This window comes from Sciurus vulgaris, assembly GCF_902686455.1.
Source record: "Sciurus vulgaris genome assembly, chromosome: 5".
NCBI lineage: Eukaryota > Metazoa > Chordata > Mammalia > Rodentia > Sciuridae > Sciurus > Sciurus vulgaris.
In genome coordinates, this window is record NC_136465.1 from 92,257,943 (window position 1) to 92,279,563 (window position 21,621).

The 21,621-nt window shown below is 37.1% G+C and overlaps 1 protein-coding gene across 7 annotated transcripts in view; it reads right to left on the reverse strand.

The window, feature by feature from the left end:
• The window catches only part of SOX5 (SRY-box transcription factor 5), a 955,660-nt gene that overhangs the window by 771,038 nt on the left and 163,001 nt on the right, over window positions 1–21,621 (reverse strand). For all 7 annotated transcript variants that reach the window (XM_079142036.1, XM_079142038.1, XM_079142034.1 and 4 more), the window contains one exon: window positions 11,642–11,718. The gene's annotated coding sequence lies outside the window, so the exon portion shown is untranslated. The remainder of the gene's footprint in view (window positions 1–11,641; window positions 11,719–21,621) is intronic.

A 21,621-nucleotide genomic window follows, 5' to 3' on the forward strand; every position in this document is an offset into this window, starting at 1 on the left:
AATTTCATTTCATTTTTTAGAGTTTCTGAATGTTTTGACTTAAGCCATGGCAAATGAATCCTAAACTACAAGTTAAACATCATATGTCTCATAACCAAGAAAGAACCCGAGACTTTTTAAAATGAGATGCTAACTTACCTAAACACTGACACTCTTGACAGAACCAAGGGTAGAGGAAAAAGATAGATCATGACATTCCAAAATGTGCAAGACCACCACTAATTGATGCTTCTTCCATTTTTACTTGCATGTGGCAAAAACAGTCAGACTTCTGTAGTGCAAACTTTAGAAGTCTTACAAATATTAACCTCTTTCAGAGAAAGAGGATTGACTTTTCAGAGACTAGTATGTAAGATTTTACAAGGGAGGAATAATAAATGACTTTCAATTTTTTGTTGTTGGCTTTTTTTTAGCATTCTTTCTTTTATTTTCATTAACATGAAGAGGTAGAAATTTCAAAATGAAACATTTAAGAATATTTTAAAAAGAGAGAGAGAGAAGCAGGTCTCTAGGATTTTGTCCTTGCTGCATGTTTTCAGTGCATTTATTAGTGCCTACTATATGCAGTACACTAATACATGTTCCATGAAAGACACAAAGGAGAGTCTCATGTGTTTCCTGCTGGCTTCCTCAGAAACCTGCAGTCCAGAGGAGATGACACAATGGTAAAGAACTTAACTGCAAAGCAAGGGGGTTTCCAAGTGGACAGATAAAATGCTGTGGGAATTCAACCAAGGTGAAAACAGTCCCACCCCCCTCCATACCAACAATTGGGAATACACAATTCACTTAGGCTAAATGATCAAACAAATTTTCACTATTTTAAGACTTGAATGTTTTACTCTAATTGCATGTTTTATGTTGCATACCTTCTCTCCAGTTATAAAATCTGTGCTGTGTCTACTTTATTCATTACCACAGTTTCAAGACCAATACAGTGTATGGCATAGAATAAAAGTTTAATAAATATTAGTTGGAAGAATGAGTGAATTATCTTGTGATAATAAGTAGTGACTGAATCTGAACCTTCACAGGATGGTGTTCTCAGTTTCTTATTCATATAATTGCCATCATATTGAAGATCACCAATTAAAACAGATGAGAGTTGGTGTAAAAATGCTATACACCTCCAACATGCCAAAACACAGTCATGATCAAATTTCTATGTGTTCAGAATTGAGGCTTTCTTTGCAATCTGATAATCATTTGTGATTATAGGATGAATGGCAAAGGTGATACACAGGGCAACTGTCTGTAGTGTTTCTTTTTCCTCTTTGCCTTCTGTCTTCCCCAAAGAATAATACTTTCTAAGCAGTCAAAAATCACCATCTTCCAAGAATGAGGTAATCTATTTATCGCACATATAAATTGTCAATAGAAGTGAAAGTTTACTATAGAAAAGATTGCAAAACAAAAAGTACAAGAATAGAGCACTAAATAAATCCATCCAAAGACTAGTTCAGCCAGGTGAGGTTGGACAGCATCACAATAAATGATTATCTAAATTATTTTGCTTTATCAAATATTATTTAGAGTTACAGTAGCTATTATTTGTTTAGCATTTATTATAGGTGCTACACATGTATAAGCAAATATTTCATTACCTAAGTTTCACAATTATCTTCTAAAGAAATTTTATCCTCATTGTACATAAAAAGACTCTGAACCATGGAAAGTTTATCCTAGAGTGGAAGAATCTAAGTTCACCACAATGCAAGCCCCAAAAACATTTCATTTCAACTATTTTAAGCTTAACAATCATTACATAATGATTGTTATAAAACAATCGTTAAAAAAAAGTGACAAAGTTTATCTTGCTTAAAATTCTCAAATATTTTATGAGGAAATACTTCTTAGTAGTGGACACAGCCTTAAGTTGAGCTCTTTCATGTCAATATACCATGTAAAACACAAACTTTGATTTGCAAAGATTTTAATTGTAACATTTGTATCTCATGAGCAATGTCCTAAGGAAGCTATCTGATCCAAAATACCATTTTGATTATGGAATCGAACATTACCTGTTGGTCTTGAGCTAAAGGAGGCCCGAGACTTGGGCCCCGCTGAGGGAGCTCACACACAGCAGGACAACATTGACTAATTTCTCTGACTTTCACCTTGCTTCTGCCCTATCTCACTGTTCTCTCAAATGTCTTGGTAACCAGCTTCCTTTATGTTAAAAGGGAGCACTTTTGAAAAATGGAAACTGAGGGGCAAAACTGCACTTCCTGTTCCCCCTTAGCCACACTTATGGGGTGAGAGATGAATAATTCTGACTCTACAATCTGGACTCTTTCTATTGCAACATACTGCCTTCCAATAGTTTTTGCTGGTTTTAAGAGATCAAGAGAACCCTACTTTTGTAACTCTCACACTCTGCTTTATTTTAATTAATCTATATTTTATCAAAGGACAAGGAAAAAGGCAAAAATATCTTGTCCTCAGACCCTAGGACATCAAAATGATTCTCTGCATAGCCCGCCCTTAATCAAGGAAGTCATGTGAATAGTGTCAGAACAAAAAAACTCTCTCCTTTTACCACATTTATGTTTTCCCCAATTCTAGGTTCAAAAACAATCTTCACTCATAGGAACACCAGACTTTTTTGCTTATTATATAGAAAACAAAGGTGGTAGGATAAAAATGAAGAGGATCAGAGGAATTGTATGAAGACAAGAAAAGGAAATGAAGGAAGCAAAGAAAGAATGGAAGGGAAGGTCGGGGAGAAGTGCCAGAATAAGAAGGAAAGCAGAAAAAATCATTTTGTTTCATCCATGCACTTTGGTAAAGTTAGAGGTTTGCTTTGAGACAAAATTACCTCTTTCAGTACTCAATGATATTTTATTTCTGTGTAACTTCCTCTTCAAACAGGTTAATTACAGAGGCAATTAGTCTAGCTACACACAGGATGTCACTATTCCCTTATATAAATAGAAGGAGCACACATGTTTTAGGCAGAGAAAGATATCTATAAGGATCAAATTTCAAAATGTTTCAGAATTCTGTCCTAGGAGATGCTTCTTGGCCCAAGTTTGGACTTTTGTTTTTTGTTGTTGTTTTCCACTCTGAATGAAACATCTCTCATGTTTTATGGTTAACATGGAAGTTCTTCGTGTGAACTATGTAAGTCTGCTCAAATTACAATAAGAAGTCCAAAAAGAAAAAAAGGGGGATCCTGACCCTGGGTAACTGAACTGAAGTAAGGCAAGTCTTATTAGCAAGGCAAATAGATAGGAAAAGGGAGCTGGAACTGAAAAAGCTCATTCTATTATTAGTTTAAACAAATGTTCTGACCTAGCAGCCTCCTAGGGTTTTTGTGCTAGTACTTTAATTTTACATATTCAGAGTCTGAAAATTAGTGACTACAGTAGTTCTGAGAGCTGAGTGGTTCACAGCACAAGAGGTTTTTAAAGTGAGCTTTTCTAACAACTGGATATATGTGGCTCTGGGTAGCATAATCCAGTTTTGGTGATACACTCGGGATGCACAGGAGTTGTTAAATCACTAATAATGGCATCCATTATAGCTTGAAACCCCTAACCACTGATTATTGTTTGTATATTTATCAAAACCAAAATGATAAATTGCTCTTCAGAAGAATAAATTGCTATATCTAGGACTGAATGCATATTCATAGAGGGCACTCCGTCCTTGTTGATGGTGGCTACCCCAGTGACAAAAATGAAAGATGCTGATGACACACTAAACATCTACGGCTCATTAGCTTGCTTGTTTACTGTGCTTATAGTGAAAGCAAGGTCTTAGGTCAAATCCTCATTGCAACTAGTACATTCCTTTCTCTTCTATGGTCAAAAACTTTTTACTCAACGTTGACCATCTTGTTTCAAAAGAGGTTGGCCATCGGTCACAGTAGGGTCCCAGAGAGAAAGAAAGAAATAGTAACTATACTGTATGACAGCTAGGAGAAGAATTCATATTCTATTTCCTAATAAGTAATGGCCCCTCTGCATTCTTCTCCTATGGGAAGCACTAAATAAATGCTGCTTACAAATCAATCCACAATATACTTCAGTTCCTGGGTTACTCTGCTTGGGTTGCTTCCTGGTTCTGTTTATTGCTAGCAGTTGGGCCTTGACATGTTACTAGATTTTTCTTTGTCAAAAAATCTTTCAGTCAAAAAATGGGTGTAATAACAGTACCTGCTTTGTGAAGTATTTAGTAGGCTTAAATTATATACTATATGCAAAGCCCAAGAACAATACCATGTACAATGAAAATTCTCAATAAATGCTAGTTACTGTAAATATTCTGCAATGAGCCAATGGTAAAGAGACTTCCTTCTGTGTATTGATATATTATTTATATTTACATGTGTAATTTAGATATATTTATGTATCATTTCCAGATTATATTTACATAGCATATTTATATATTTACATTTAAATTAAACATTTTATTAGAAATTTTAAGATAGTTAGAATTCTATAGGACAAGTGAAGTGAGATTTGCAAAGCCCTCTATCAGCACTCGAATCTTCCCATAGTCCAATCTGGTACAAAAGTATCTCAGAGTTCAATCCAGCCTTACCTGAGTGAACTGCAGCAAGAAAGCAGAAATGTGCTTCATGAGTCCCAAATTACTGTGGATGGCACAGGGAAGGGTAGGCAATGGAGTGATCTCCCTTACAGAAGATGAACTATGCCACTGAGAACTTCTTAAACAACTTTTCTTTTTGTAAAAGACCACTGGCTTTAATTCTTCTATTTGACTTTTCTGTCCTATTTCCTCTAGAGAGTCTGGGTGGGTTAAGCATCTAAGCCAGCTAGGCAAATGAGTTGTTTTGATCATACTGCCTACAAATATAGAGCAATGTGCACATTTATATTTTTTCCTGAATGTGCACCAGGATAGCTCCAGAAATTATATGACAATTTAAAGTATATCACTGAAGTTATAAAGTTATTCACATTAGGAGAGTTCCTTCAGTGTAACAGGTGAATAAATAATGTTTACTATTACAAGTCACACACACAGAGGGTGAGTCCTATAATCTTTTGACGTGGTGATTTCCTGCTGAGCTTTAGTCCTTCTGTTCATGGTAGGAACCTCTAGGTTTTAAAATGACTTTCAGTCACTATAGTCGCCAATGAGGACAGATATCATCTTAACCAGATCATTCAGGTAGACATTAACACTTAAGAGGGTTGGGGGAAGGGAATTGACTACAACACTTAGCCTGTAATATGCACCATAAAATCTATCAGAACAGACACTATAAACACAACAGGATTCTTCACAGCATAGTCATTCTTTGCACAAATTGGGGTACAGTACAATTCAAACCAGCTTTGAGGCTAAGACTGTGATTGGATAAGCCAACACCAGGATTAGCAGGGAGCTTCTATTAAAATGGCCCTCCATTTTTATGGGTGCTAATCTTTCCCCTCTAACTCAACACTGTAGTTTGATATTGAACAACTATGGGGATCTAAAATGAACAACTATTCAATGAACTTTCTCTCAAATTCTTTAGGATCTCAGAAAGGAAATTACAGTTACCTAAGGTACTGTGGTACAAAATGAGGGCTATGACTGCAAAACACTATACATGTGAAAGATGTCTTGATCCATTGGTAGAATGATTTGCAAAGCCCTATTCCTTAAACATTTCATTCACAGAAAATTTTTAAAAAGTAGTAATGTATTATTTCTACTATTTCTATTTCTATTATGAAATAGATATAGCAAATATTTATTGATATTAAAATATATTTATAACATATTATTAATTTATTCTTCTTTAATATTATTTAAGTGATAAGAATTTCCCTGAGGAAGGTATATCAGTAAATTTGATGAATTGGCTTTACTAATGCTTTTCTCCTATTTTCTCTGCTTTTACCCATTTTCTTTCTCACTTGACTTTTGCCTTTACCAGGCAAAAATTTGTAAGAATAATTCAGATTCATCTTTTTGCGACATATTGCTTCAGTTTCCCTCTCACCCTCTCCTCTTTCTACCATCACCCTGGGAACATAGCCAGGAACCATGCTGGAGAGAAGCCAGTGGGTCCTGTTCTTTTGCAGTTTGAGTGCCTCTGTGTATATCTCGGGCTTACCTAAGTCACCATTTACAATATTGAGTAGAAAGAGCAAGTTAGAATAGTCAGCATTTATAAGTCAACTGGTTACATGATATAAAATATATGGCTGACTGTAGAATTTATAGCAATAACATTTATGTATCGTGTTACTCCTAGAACAATCCAATTTATAAAGTGCCTATTGTGTATACATGAAGAATAATCATAAATCATTTACATTAAACAATGTCAACTGGCAAAACACAACTTTCCCCCTAAATTCTGCACACCAAGATTAATGAGGTTTTTGAAGGGAAACACATTTAAAAAAAAAATCCAACTCTGATTCATGCTAGGTGAACAACATACCCATATATAGGAGCAGGTGTCTGTAGTGTGATTTAGAATACCTATGGAACATCTCTGGAAAATATTAACCTTCCATGAAGTGGAGAGATGTCCACAAAGTGAGCTGGGAATGTGGCAAGAACCCAAATCTGTCACCAAGCTCCAGCTTTCTTTTCTTTCCTTCTCAGTAAAGAATGGATTTAAAGCAAACAAACAGAGAAAACCTTTTTGACATTTGTCTGACATGTTTTCATCTACGGGTGCTTTTAGAAAACCTGGTAAAGATTATTTAGATTAGTTGCTTTGTCTCTGACTCCTACTTAAGAGAAAAATCCCAATCAGTGACCAAAGCTGTCAAGAGTCCTGAAGTAAACTCAGATCTTGATATGGATTTTCTCCCTCTGTCCACTCTCTAGCTCAAAACCTATTCAGAAAGGAAGTTGTATTGAGAAATCTATGCTTTGGAGCAGTGAACTAAACTTCTTCCTTCCCTCTGAAAAGGCCTTAAAATTAATAATAGGAAATGTTTGGACAATTCACATCTGTAAAAGCATTTAATCTTATCTGAAACTCATACCTACACAGCTGAATTTGACACTGTATAAGAAAAATGCAGTTTGAATTTCCCTTACAGTGTTTTGGGTCCTCTATCTTTTACTGTTAGAGAGTACAGGTGTGACATTTTCTTCCTGCCTTAACCCACTGCCTTAACAAATTTATTGATTTGTTTCAGTCAAAACTGATGAATAACTTAAAATTTTTCTAGAGATTATAATGAATTCATTCTTTAAAAACCCGCTTCTCTCAACTCTACAGATGATTAGTATTTCCATGGAGAGAAGCAACTACCTATCTTGGTTAAAATTAAAATTGATCTAAAAAATAGGGAAAGGAACATATAACAAGAAAACCTGTAAGTCAGTTTTCCATGAATGAACTAACTGCTCTTTCCTGGTTAAGGATATTTGACACCATCTAAAAATATGCTTGAAAACAGACCCATCCACACAGAGGGATAAGAGGCGCAGGAAGTTCTCAATTCAACAAAGAACTGGTAGTAAAATGGCTTTGGGAGAGGAATTTGTTCTTGTTTTTGTTTTTAAAATAAGGAGTTAATCTGAAGAGTCAGATGCACTGTGGCCTTTGTAGAAATATTCTGAAAACTGGTCATCTCCCCAACTAGCTCTATTTCATTTATAACTTGCAGTACTTCTTCACAACCAAGAGTATTAAACTTAAGAAACAGCAGTGAAGGCTCACTTGAGTCATAAATGGAAGGTTCTAGTTCAAAAACATATCCATTCATGAGGAACTGTGCTAACTTCAGACAATTTTTTGTTTGTGTGAAGAGACAAAAGGTAACAATGCACCTTTCTTCATTTAACACATTTATTCTTCAAAATCACCTGGCAAATATGGAATTTCTTCCCACTTTTGATAGTATTTTGACCTACAAAGAAAAATTCTTCCTGTGCTCAGTGAAGCAACTTGTAACCCCAGGCAAACTCCTTGTTAATAAACCAAGGAATCCATGGAAAAATAAACCTAATTATGACTTCCATCCCAGTGACTACTACTTTAGTCTCCATCTTGTTAAAAGGTTATTTTCTTCCAAATATTAATGAAAAATACACAATCACTATGTAGGCGTTTTAAATAAAGTACTCATGTTTTCCTACAGATGACCTATACTTTCTACCCATTTTTTCTAAATTCCTCAATTAAAAATAATTAAGAAAATAACTGACTTCATCAACATGTTCCAAAATAGAGCTAAGAAGGAGGAAAATTATTTTCCTTTACAAATTACTTCCACAGGCCTGATTAATAGTTTTTTAACTGCACTTGGTGAAAGGATTAAGGATGAATACGCACATAGGCTCCCATAGCAGTACCAGTGGTTGAACCAACATTGGGAAACTTTTCCTTTTATTTAATACAAGTATTCTAATGTTGCCAGTAGAAGATCTGTCCTTGAATGAAAGATTGTATCTCTTTTTCTTAGAATAATAGCAAAGAAACACACCCAGGCTAACCCATTCATATCTACTATAAATAATAAGAAAATGTAACTACTTCTTATTTTGGATATTATCAATTCAACCTAATTACATATTATACTAATTTTTTTCTCTTTATTCTGGAAACAATTCCAGTAACAATTCATTATCCTGAATGATCATGGATGATCATGGATATTGATGCTGTTTTTTTGTTTGGTCCAGAAGGCAATGTCAGTGTTACTTTTAAACTTTCTTAACCTAGAATCTTGGAAATGTTAGGAAATCCATAGGCTTCTAGAATTGTGTTTAAAAAAAAAAAAAATCAGCTGGGCAAGGTGATGCATGCCTATAATCCCAGTGGCTCAGGAGGTTGAAGCAGGAGAACTCCAAGTTCAAAGCTGTCTTCAGCAAAAGCAAGGCACTAAATAACTCAGTGAGACTTCATCTTTAAATAAAATACAAAATAGAGCTGAGGATGTGACTCAGTGATCGAATGCCCCTGAGTTCAACCCCCTAGTACCTCCCCCAAATTAATGTACATAGTCCTCCCTTATTATCCAGGGACAAATTGGGTTTCAGAACTGTCCCCCCAACCCCCACCATGCAAATAGCAAAATTCACAGGATGCTCAAGTCCCTCATATAAAATTGCATAGTATTTGCAAATAACCTACACACATCCTCCCATACACATTACATTCTCTCTAGATTACTTGTAATACCTCATATCATTCCTACACACTAATGTGGATTCAGAATAGCATTCTGGTATGCTTTTGGGGACTTTCTGAATTTTTTCTGACTTCTTTTGATCCACAGTTGAATCTGAAATGCAAAATGGGGCAGGCTGGCAGTATATACTTATTGTGATTTTTCTGGCAACCAACCATTCTTTTTGTTACCTAGCATCCATCTAGTCTCCTTCTGTGAACAGGACTCCATTTCCCTCTGAAATACAATCTTAATTCCTAGTCCATGGAAAAAGATGAAACTGATTCTACTTTGTGCTGAAGGAGAGGTACATGGGATGAGTCAGGAACCAAATCAGAATTAATTGGTACAAAGAAAAGTTCTACATGCCTCTGGTAGGGATAATCTGTTTCAGCTTGATGAAAAGCTGACAGAATGATACAATTGAGGCAATGCTACTGCCACCATCTTGTTACCAAATGAAGTCAGAGACTTATGTGTAATAATGATCCCTAGAGATGGAGTAAAATTGAAACTTTTTTACATTGTCTTAATACAGAAGTTACCTATGTGCCCAGATTTTTCCTTATGTTAATAGCGAGCATGCTCCTCTGAGCACATGCCAACACACACACACTCATGCTGTCCTACTTCATGACATTGGCACAGTTGACTCTTCTGCTTAATTGTTATGGTCTTCTCTGCCCTTTCCTGTCCAATATCCCCCTCTCTGTACTCTACTTCTGGCCTTCCTATCTGTCTTTAATTCCATTACATATTGTCAAAATCACATACTATATACTAGTTCTTAATTTGGAACAGAGGAATTTTGTCAGTTTTCCAGGCCTCTTCTGTCTAAGTTGACACAATGCAGGATTATTTTGCCATTGAGAGAAGAGAGGGAGAGGGAGGGATTTGGGGGGAGCGAGGCACCAACAAAGAAAAATGGGATTTAAAAACGGGATTCAAATGGAGAGTGATATATTGTTTCATTAAGTGTGGAACAAATTGAGATTTTGTTTGGATATATATAAGAAAATATATTTTGGCTAAATGAGTATCTTCAGCACAGATTAGTAGGAATAGATTTTTAGGCATTCTGATCTAGATTCCAGCCAGACTTTGCTGACATAATTATGGGACCCCTAAAAGTAACTGGGGGTTTTAGAACTCTTGCCATTTCCTTTGAACTGGCTCTATAAATGCCAAGAGTTAGTATTTTAGATTAAATGAATAGATTAATAAACTTCTTTAGAATACCCATCATTAAGGCTGATTTATGTTCTATTGCCAGCAGTAATTCAAAGAAATGCCATGCTATTCAAAAAATATTGCATGTTGTTCTCACCACTTTGCCAATGTTATGACACCATGTAAGAATGACAATATCTATATTCTTTTGCAGTGCTAACTATTCACAAAAGCCAATAGATATTAAACCACTTTCAGTTTACACAGGCATCAGCACAGGAACCACTCATATTTATAACTCTGATAAATAGCCTTTCATTTATGAATTTATAGTGTATCCATAATTTCTTTAGGAAACCAAGAGGTTCATTCAAAAAATTGCCACAACATTTATCTATGTAAAAATGATGGATATGGTTTGTGAAATTAATGCTTTTAAAAATTAAAATCATATTGCCAAGAAAAGAGACATGTTCTTTTCTGATTTGCTCATGTTTTAAGATGCTTAGAACTGCACTCTCAGCAGTTATATGATGTTTAATCTAGACAGCATATTAATGCGCCTACTAAGTATGTCCAAATACATCACTGTTAGGGTTGCGTAGCATTAGTATCAACTAGTGGACATTAAGTTCAACTTGAATTTCTTACTTTGTTTTCTAAATCTACACCCCTTTTTCAAGCCATAAATATGTATAAAACATCAGTGAAATACAATATTTTTTCATTTATATTACTGCATTTGCTGTATTTAGTTCTTCAAGACTACTTTCACCATACTGCCTGGTTTATGGTAAGTATAGATTATTAAAAACACAACTTTATCATGATTCAAATAAAATACATATTTTTAAAAAACATTAACTAACTCTGCTCTAACTCAATAGAAACTTTGCTCATTAGAGCCACTGATGAAGTAGGAAAAGATCAAAGATAACAATTATCACTAAAATAACTGATCAGGAACAGGCTAGTTGGTTACAGGTATGCAGAGGACACACAGTGTGGCTGGGTCTGATGTGTTCTGGTGGCACTCCCTTCATTTGCCTTTGAATACACACAATATGGGAAATACACACAAGCCTGAGTGGGTTTTTGTTTGTTTGTTTGTTTTACATAGTTTTTGCTTTCTTGATATCCATCCTACTCCTACAGAAGCTACTAAAAGTTTGAGTCTAAAATTAATTATTGGATTTGGTTATATAAACAACAATATCCAAATTATTTGACCTTCTTTAGCATTACCTCAAGAAATTGTTTCAAATACTGGAAAAATTCAGGTGTAAAATATTTTTTTTTATGTATGAATATACCTACATTCTGCTTAACACAAAAATAATATTGAAAATAATAAGTATTTCACATACCCCAGTGGATTGCTAACTCCTTGTGGGCAGGAACATATTTTTCATCATCTCTGGGTCACCAGAGGCCAGCACAGCACCTGGAATATAACACGCACCTAATAAATGTTTGAATTAAATGAAGTATAGACCAGAATCCACTTGGAAGGTATGAGTTCAATGAAATAACCATTCTATACATCAACTATCTCCCCTATATCCTACATGATTAAAGTAGCTGTGCACACTCTTATAAATTTGAATGGCAACTTTATTCTGAAAACTTGATTCTCAAGAATAACTGCTTCTAAATACTTCTATATTATTATGGTCTGTTGGCTTTGGTGGAGATAACACACTTAGGTGTTTGAGATCATGTCCTGTGGAGTTTGGCTGAGATCAATTCCTGGTTCTGTACTTACTATTTTCATAAAATAGTATTAGATAAATTACTTGGTTTTGATAAAACCTACTGCCTGTGAAATAAGGATAATTGTGGTGTCCATCTAATAATGTCGAAAAGATTAGGAGACACAAATCTTATTATGCTAACACATAGTACACTGTCGATAAATTATTTTTCATTCCTCTTTCCCTCTCTGCCTTTAACGTATGAAGAACCAACCTTGCCCAAAAGAGACAGACCATTGCTTAAGATAGTAGGAGATAGTCTCCTGGAACTCAAAATGTCATAGGAATATTCTTGTTTGCCTGGAGGCTTTGACAATCTGTAGTCTAACAGTGTGATTTACAGTGGGGACTTTGGGCCATTTGGTATCAATTGTGCCTCTACAAGGGGCTGGAAACTAACGGTGTGGATTCAACACTAATATCCAGGAGGGGCTGGAAACCAAGGCAGCCAGGTGAACAATGTGTGGTGGAGTCTCAATACACTTTCTGGACACCAAAGGCTCAAGTGATCTTCCTGGTTGGCAATTTTCCCAGCATATTCATATTGTCACACACTGGTGCCAAGAACGTAACATTTCCTGACAACAGAAGCTCTGTGCTTGGTACTTCCCAGACTCTGCTTTCTTCCCTTGGCTGATTTTAATTTGTATCCTTTCCCTGTAATAAACAGTAACTGTGAGTATAATAGGTTTCAATGAGCTCTGTGAATCTTTGAAGTAAACTGTCAAACCTAAGAATGGCTTTGGGAACCCCCAAACTTGCAATTGTTGTCAGAAGTGAGAGTGGTCTTGTGTGGAGAGCTGGCTCCCTTTCACTCTGACAATGACTAACTGTACCATTGTCAAACTTTCCCATTCTTTCTGTAAGTCCCAGAAGGATAGCTTTACCACTCAAGTAAACTTAGCAAAGATCTCACGTTTACAAACTCTTTTGACCAGATGGGGTTTATGTATAGATTCTAGGCCATTGTTTATTTTTCCTTGCACAAACAGTAAAAGCTCCCCTCCTCCCAAGTTCCCTCTAATAAATATAGAAAAGGTTTGGGATTTGATTTGTTGTAGTTGCTTGTCATATTTAGAAGTAAATGGATCATATACAAGAAAAATTTCTAAAGATCAATGATGGATCTATTGAGGTAAGATGGTGGAAAATTAACTTCATTAAAAGATAGATTTTTTTTTAAATCTACCTTTTCCAAATAAAATATTAAATGCTGTGTTTCTCCTAAGCACATGGGTTATTCTAGAAAAGACATTGCTTATAATCTTATTTTTAAAGAAATAAACCTATTACAAATATTAGTAGACAGAACTGTGAGATGGCTCTCAAGATCTCCCCAATTGGTAAATATGCTCTGCATGATCCCTGGAAATTTGAGTATTTCACTTATGGGGACTTTTGCCCCATAAGTGGTTATATTAGTGACATAGCTGACTTTAGGAAGAATTATTTACCGTCTTTCCCTCCCATCTCCCTTGAATGTGTATTCCCCGAAGGCATTTTCTCTTGAGATTACTCCCATTCTCCCTTGAATATGTATCTACTTTCATAAATAAACCAGGCTATGTCTTTGGCAGGCACATGCTAAAATTCTTTTCCAACTCATATAAGAACCCCACTAGTCCTAAGCCAAGTTCTCCCTTTCCTTTGGGAACTCCTCAGAACCTTCTTCGGAGACAGCTCCACTCCTGTTACATCTCTTGGTGGCTCTCACAGGTAACGTCAGAGGTTATGCAGGTAGATTCTCATGTTTGTCTTCGCATTCTCTGTATTTGGGGGAATAAGTTATTCCAATCTTGACCTGTCCTTCAATAGAAAGAACCCTGAAGGAAAAAGTCTTCTTTCTCTGTCCTCTTACTTTCGTAGCGATAAGTACCACCCTACTGGCACTATCCTACTCAAAGAATGAGAGCTCTGCCTTCATGAGGGGAGAAACTACAACTGATGTATCTACGACATGCCGTGTTCAAATCAGACCTCACTATAAGGAGATGTGATTGTTACGAGGCATCTGTCCTTTTTGGGCAGGAGCTAAAATATCATTTATAAACAAATCTCTATTAAAACTTACTTTGTCCTATCCCAAAATGCCTCAAAACTCTCAAAAAGCATTTTTTGTGTCTTTGCTATTTCTTTAAAAAACCAAAAAAAGTTGTAAAATAGATTATCTAGGTGTAACTTGACCTAATCAACCAAGTCTTTTAAATCTCACCATGACTCAGGACAGAAGAGGCCACATGGGAGGACTAGAGGTCATCTCTAGAATGTAGGCAACCCCTAACTTACAGCCAGCAGTGAGCAGGGACCTGCTTCACAACTGAATTCTGCGGACTACAAGATGAATCTGGAGATAGATTACCCCTGCCCAGGACTTACAGATAAGACTTCAGCCTGGCCATCCTTGATTTAAGCCTCATACCCTGAGCACAGACCCCAACCAGGTAGGGCAGAACTGCTAATCTGCACAACCGTGCACTAAGGAATTGGCACTATTGTGGCCAGTGACTTTGTAATCATTTTGTTGCATAGGAACACAGGATCCTGGAAATCTTTTATTGACTTCTCTCCAGTTTTTTGCTCTGAAAACAAGAATCGGGCATGGTTGAACTAACAACACACACCCCAGATTACTACTCTCAGCACTGAGGATTCACGAACCCCATTCTGAAAAATAAATACAACGAACTATTAGTTTGTATTTATTGCATACATGACAGAACATTTGAAAAATTCAACTCTTCATCTCCTATACAGCATTGAGAAGGCAACTCTTCAACATGCAGTCAATCACTTCCAACTTTTCTCAGGCCTTTCAAGGGATGAAGGTAGGCAGTGACTGTCACATCTGAAGGCAAACTTGAGAAACTATCATCTGGCCAGTGCCCGGAACACAATCTCTAAGTACCTGGAGTGAGGCCGGGGATCACCTAAAAGGAATCTCTCCCAGGAGCTTTTGCAGAATGTGTTACTACAGTAGCTCATCTTGTTTCCTTTTTTTATTCCTTGCTACAACACTACCATACTATTTTTATGAAACATAGATCTTACCATGTTGTATTTCTGCACAAAAATGACTGATTTCAGCATCCTTTAAGATAAAAATTCCCTGATGCACTAAATAGTCAAGTGTGTACAATGAAATGCTACATTCTGTTAGGTGACAGGGATGCAGTGGTGAGTAGGATAGACGAGATGATTTTGTTCAACTAGAGACTAGTGTAAGTGCCCTGAGCTTATTAAAGCAGGGTAGGTTAAGCTGCAGTATTCAGCCAGTTAGGTGCATTAAATGTATTTTCTACTTAAGTTATGTTCAACTTATGATAGGTTTATCTGGATGTAACCCCGTTTTAAGTCAAGGAGCATCTGTATGATATACACATGTAATGAGAGGGGATTATTGTAAATTAAGAGTAGGAACCAGGCCAGGCACAGTGGCACACACCTTTGATCCCAGTGGCTTGGGAAGCTGAGGCAGAAGGATCTCAAGTTCGAAGGCAGCCTCAGCCAGAGTGAGGCACTAGGCAACTCAGTGAGACCTTGTCTCTAAATAAAATACAAAATAGTGCTGGGGATGTGGCTCAGTGGCCCAGTACTCCTGAGTTCAATCTCCAGTATCCCACCACCCCAGGCCAAAAAAAAAAAAAGTAGGAACCAGACTGGAGGTAAGAAATAAAAGTTCATAAAATAACATGAAATGTATGCCAAACACATTTTAGACATGCTGTAGCAATAACCCCTCCTCTTCCTACACCCTGTCTTAATAACGAGCTCCTGGTGGGCTGGCCCTGCACAGGCACTCCAGTGTGCAAGTGGGGCATCAGCCATAAGAGAATTCTCTTGTACTGGAGATCCAGGCAGATTTTCTTCCTGGAACCTAAACCATATTTCATCCATAGTTTATAATAATATTAAGTATATCTTTCTACACTTGGAGAGGGGGTGATAGAATAGTGATGTTTTAAATGAATAGATATATTCTGATCTTTTAATAAAATTTTACAGACTGCATTTTGATTCAATGTACACAAATGGGGTACAACTTTTCATTTCTATGATTGTACACAATGTAGATTAACATCATTCATGTAATCATACATATTCATAGGGTAATTCTGTTTCATTCTACTATCTTCCCTTCCCCCATCCCCTTCCACCCCATTTTCCTCTACACCATCCAAAACTCCTTCATTCTTCTTGCCCACCCCACCATGTCCCCTCGTTATGTATCATCACCCACTTATCAGAGAAAACATTCAGCCTTTGTTTTTTTGGGCTGCTTGGCCTATTTCAATTTGCATGATATTTTCCAACCTCATCCATTTACCAGCAAATGCCATAATTTTATTCTTCTTTATGACTGAGTAATTTTCCATTGTGTATATATACCACAGCTTCTTTATCCATTCATCAATTGAAGGGCATCTCCATTGGTTCCTCAATCTGGCTATTGTGAATTGAGCTGCTATGAACATTGATGTGGCTGCATCACTGCAGTATGCCGATTTTAAGTCCTTTGGGTGTAAACCAAGGAGTGGGATAGCTGGGTCAAATGGTCGTTCCATTCCAAGTTTTCTGAGAAATCTCCACACTGCTTTCCAGAGTGGCTGCACCAATTTTCAACTCCACCAGCAATGTATGAGTGTACCTTTTCCCCACATCCTCGCCAACACCTATTATTGCTTGTGTTCTTGATAATAGTCATTCTAATTGGAGTTAGATGAAATCTTAGGGTGGTTTTAATTTGCACTTCTCTAATTACTAGGGATGATAAGCACTTTTCCGTGTATCTGTTGATCACCTGTTATATTCTGATTTTTAAATACCAGAACATGAATAAATTCAAGTCAAAGTTTGTGTTCTCAGGGTCACTGGGTGCAGGGTTGCACCTGAGAGTGGTACCTCCTCTATATTACATTCTAGGTACCTTGCTCATCCCACCCTCGTCCTAGATCTGGACAGGGAAAGAGAGAAACTAACAAACAGGGGTGATTTAACACTGAGTTATCTAGTCTTCACTTTTTCCACCCCCAGTAGTATTGGGGGTTAAATCCAGGGCCTCTCAACCACTGAGTGACGTTCCTCGACCTTTTTATTTATTTTGAGACAGAGTCTTGCTAAGTTGTCCAGTCTGGTCTTGAACTTGTGATTCTCCTGTCCCAACCTCCTGAGTAGTGGAGATTCCAGAGGTGTACCACTGCACCTGGCTGTTGTGTTCACTTTTTACTACCTTTCCATCTCCCCAGTAGGTTTGGGGTTCTGGAGAGCAAATAGATTGTGAAAATAATTTTTTTTCCTTTGTGTATATTAAAGTAAAAATTGATGAATGTTCATTCCATTAGATGTGTATCAAAAATTATGTTTTATGAGATATTTCCCTATTTAATTTGCTGCAACCATACATTTTATTTCTACCTTCTTTAAGCACATTAGGTCTATTTATCTCTATACTAATTGAGGTAAAACTATGTTACCTCAATTAGCACACAAAAAGAACTAGGAACATGAATTTCCTAGGAGTCAACAAAGATGACCATTTGTCCTCCCTGCAGCCTACAGCTTCTTTCCTAGCATCCTCTTATGAAATCTGCCAAAAAGATGCACGACCTAAAATCTCAAATGGCAATCAATCTGAGGTACCAGGGCAACTTGCCTAAATTAAAACCTTCAGATGAGCACTGTAGTTCCTCTTACACATTCCAAGAGCTTCCCTGTCTGCTGTCACACAGGAGGAAGCCTTGGGCATAGGAAGGCAGCAGAGTTCTTTTGGAAACTGAAATTGGGACCTGAACTTTGTTTCTACTGTTCTTGGACAAGTCACTTGATCATTCAGGTATCAAATTCCTCACATTAAAGGACTGGTCTACACCATTTCTGAAGTCCCAGCCTGCTGTAATATTTCTACCTCAAGTAGATGGTTAATTTCTGATAGCACCTTAATCTTTCAAATTTGTGAATGTCGGCACAAAAAAGTTAACTGATTTGCCAATTAGGATGGGAAAACTGAAAGTGTAAGAATCAAGAGATATAGATACTAAATGAGCCTTAGGTGATCAAGAATAATCATAACTGCAGGCCTGAGGATGTAGCTCAGTGATAGAGCACTTGCCTAGCATGCACAAGGTCCTGCGTTCAAATCTCAGCACTGCAAAAAAAGAATAATCACAACAATTAATGCTCTGGTATTTTATAGTAGCTAACTATGGGTATGCTCTGCACTAGGAACTTTACATGTATATCTGGCTTAATTCTCACACCAACCCTATAGGAGAAATACTTTGATTATACCATGTTACAGATGAGAAAACTGACAGGGATTAAGAAGCTACACAGTGTCACACAGCCAGAAAGTCCTCAGCCACCTATGTTCCCCCAATTAATTGCATTCAAGAGCACAAATGAAACACAGTGAAAAGTATGTGACAAAAGACATTCAATAATCACTACATATTGGAAGTATTTAACACAAATGTTTCTGAAACAATTAACAATGTGAAAAATAAAGTTACTGGTCAAAAGAAAGCATTTTCATGAGCTAATGATACAGATGCATGCAAAGATGAACTGGGAAGGACACAGTCATATATTATATATATGTGTATATATATATACACGCATACATACAATCTACACACACACACACACACACACACACAATTTATTCAATTAATTGTAAAGGTCAGAAAATTTTGTTTATAAAGAGTAGTGGGAGAGAGCTGGGGCTGTAGCTTAGTGGTAGAGGGCTTGCCCAGCATGTGTGAGGTACTGGGTTTGATTCTTAGCACCACATAAATAAAATAAAGGTCCATCAACAACTTAAAAAAAAAAAAAGAAGAAGAGTAAGTAGTGGATCTGTACCTGGAACCCAAAGTGTCCCCTTTTCCAGCCACTGCTCTGCCACTGGTTTTCTCATGCTTTAGGAAAAACATCAACAGTTGAATTCCTGCTCTCACAAGCTGTGCAATCTTATGCCTCAGTTTCCACATGCACAAAATGTGAGAAATTATACACCTACTCTATACAGTTGCCGTGAGGATTAAAGTAATTACTACACATCAAACACTCAGAACTGTTCCTGGTACCCAGTAAGCACCTAGTAAGTGTTGGTCTTTATTATTACTACAATAGCAATAGCACATTTGGAAAATAAGGAGGTCAAAAGATCAACAGCCACTCAGCAGCACAGTGAAGAGATCGTAAAAGGCTTGCTAATAGCATTTGAGATATTCCAGACTTTCCATCTAAAAACTCTATCTCTTACTCTCCTATGCACACTGTATAGACACAACAGAGCAAAATAATTTTTGCCAAAACTAGAAGTATAAGAAAAGCTTAAAGAGGTCATTTTACTAGCAAAATTTTAGGTAGAAGTCCCAGCTTCTAATCTGAGCTGTACAGTTGGGTAGTTGAACCCTGGAAAGGCAGATCATGTCTCTAAATGTCAGTTTCCTTCTTGGAACTTTCCTACCTAGGGATGCTTGTACAGTTTCTTCAGATTTCATTAACTGAGGTCAAAGAGATATTTCATACATTAATTTGAAAAATTCTTACCAAGTGAACAACATACAACTTTTATTTTCAAAAAAAAAAAAAAATTTTTTTTTTTTTTGTTGTTTTGTCTTGTATCAGATTTCCTGCCATTATTAACTTGGGTGTGATTATAGGAAAACATATACAATTTGCAATTCAAACAGTCTTTAATCTTAAAAGGATTTCCATGGGTGGAAGAATAAGTCCCCTTGCTGTCCTTGGCATAGCCACCGCTTGCTTAAGGGATCTTAACTCAAAGGAGGAGGCTGTATAGCTTTAAAATGACTTCATTCCCATATTTACATATTTTTAATAGGGCTATGATGAATCTCCTTCCGCTTGACTCCTATTTTGAGCTGTGATATTTTAATCTCCATTCTTGCTGCAACTTAGCAGATGAATGTGCAGTGTGACAGAGCTCAGAGGAAATAGTATAAATAAAGCAAAGTGGAGCTATGACATCTCACATTTTATAGCTTTTTTATTGTAGCCGAAGCATAAACAGAGCACAGCTGTGTTATACTTACCGCTGTGAGCACTCCCTCAATTCTTGCCCCCTACTGCTTTTAAAAAGACAGTGCTCTTATTCCGAAAGCTTTGGCTATGGGTAAGCTGTTCCCACCGGGCCATCATCTGCCCCAGACCTTTATAGTTGACTCATTTCTCCTCTTACAGATGTAGATTTGCCATGTACCACATTGTTCATCTCATTGAAGACCAACCTGCCAACTGCAGCCCGTAAGGTACCCCAGCAGAGGCACCCTGCTCTTTCCTGTTGGAATGAGACTCTACCACCCAAACTGTAATTTTTGCTACTTCTCAATTCCTCTGCACCCAAATACTCTCTTAGAGGAGACAGGAAACTAGCAGGAAGTATTCAAACTTGTGCACTCTCTTAATGAGAGTCCCTTTTAAATGCAGTCGTAGTTCTTGCCTTCAAATTAACTCAGTCACGTTTGGAGACAAGTTGGAAATGCCAAGAGGGCCAAACAGATTGAGAAGAGTGGTGCTGAAATAGATACAATAATTCTATGTCTCACATAAGGATCAGGTTCAGAAGTGTACAGTTGTTCTGAGAAAGAGTAGAATACAGCAAGCACCTTCTACGCGCTGACCAATATGGGGTCATATTGGTCATATTGGCCCACATGGTGACGAGTCCAGAATGAGAACATGATCTAGGCTGAGCCAATTACAGTTCTTCCCTGAGATACTATATTAAGTGAAGGAGAAAGCGGTGAGCTTTGAAACTCCAGGGCTGTCAACAACCCACATGGAGAAATCTCTATTGCAGCAAGAAAGAATAAAGTCAACCTTCAAACTGACAGGAAGAGTAGAGAAGGGCATCAAGTTCAGACAGTGTGACTCCTGGTTCCAACTGTTCCTGAGGCCCATCTACATTCCTGCCATTCCCCCCCTCTTGGTTATTTGCTTTGCTGGTATCCCTTTACCCCCCAAATTCCAACTCTCTTTCTTAAGCTGCTTCCAATCAAATTTTGTCACTTAAAGAAATAATTTTTTTTTTTTTTAAAGTCTCAACAATTACACCTTCCAGAGGAAGATCATTTTTTTCACATACCACCACACTAGTTATGGGAAGGAAGGAAAACCCTCTGGGCTTGTAGAGAGATGTGTAATGAAAATTCAAAAGACACATGCATCCAAGTGAAAAGAATATAGGGGGCATAGTAGCCTATACACCAGTGAAGTGAAATAAAGACAGGAAGATTGATTTGCATCATCATTAACATGGAAGGAGAAAAGCACAAGAACACAATGACCTTAAGAACCACCTCCATTGACATACGTAATTGTTTCGAAACAACAGACCCAACTGGGCTAAGTAAGGGCATAGTTGGTATCCCAAGCTTCTCAGCTATCTATCCGCCCAAAGTTGCTCTTCTGCCAAGCTCATTGTTTACCAAGCTGCCAGCCCAGCCCAGGGATCTGATTAGCAATTTGCACTTTTGTGAGAGGATTAACAGAATTCCTTTGTTTTGATGTCGGATTATCAAACTGCATCTTTAAAGAGGTGTGACCTCATCCAGATTCATAAGCCTGCTCCC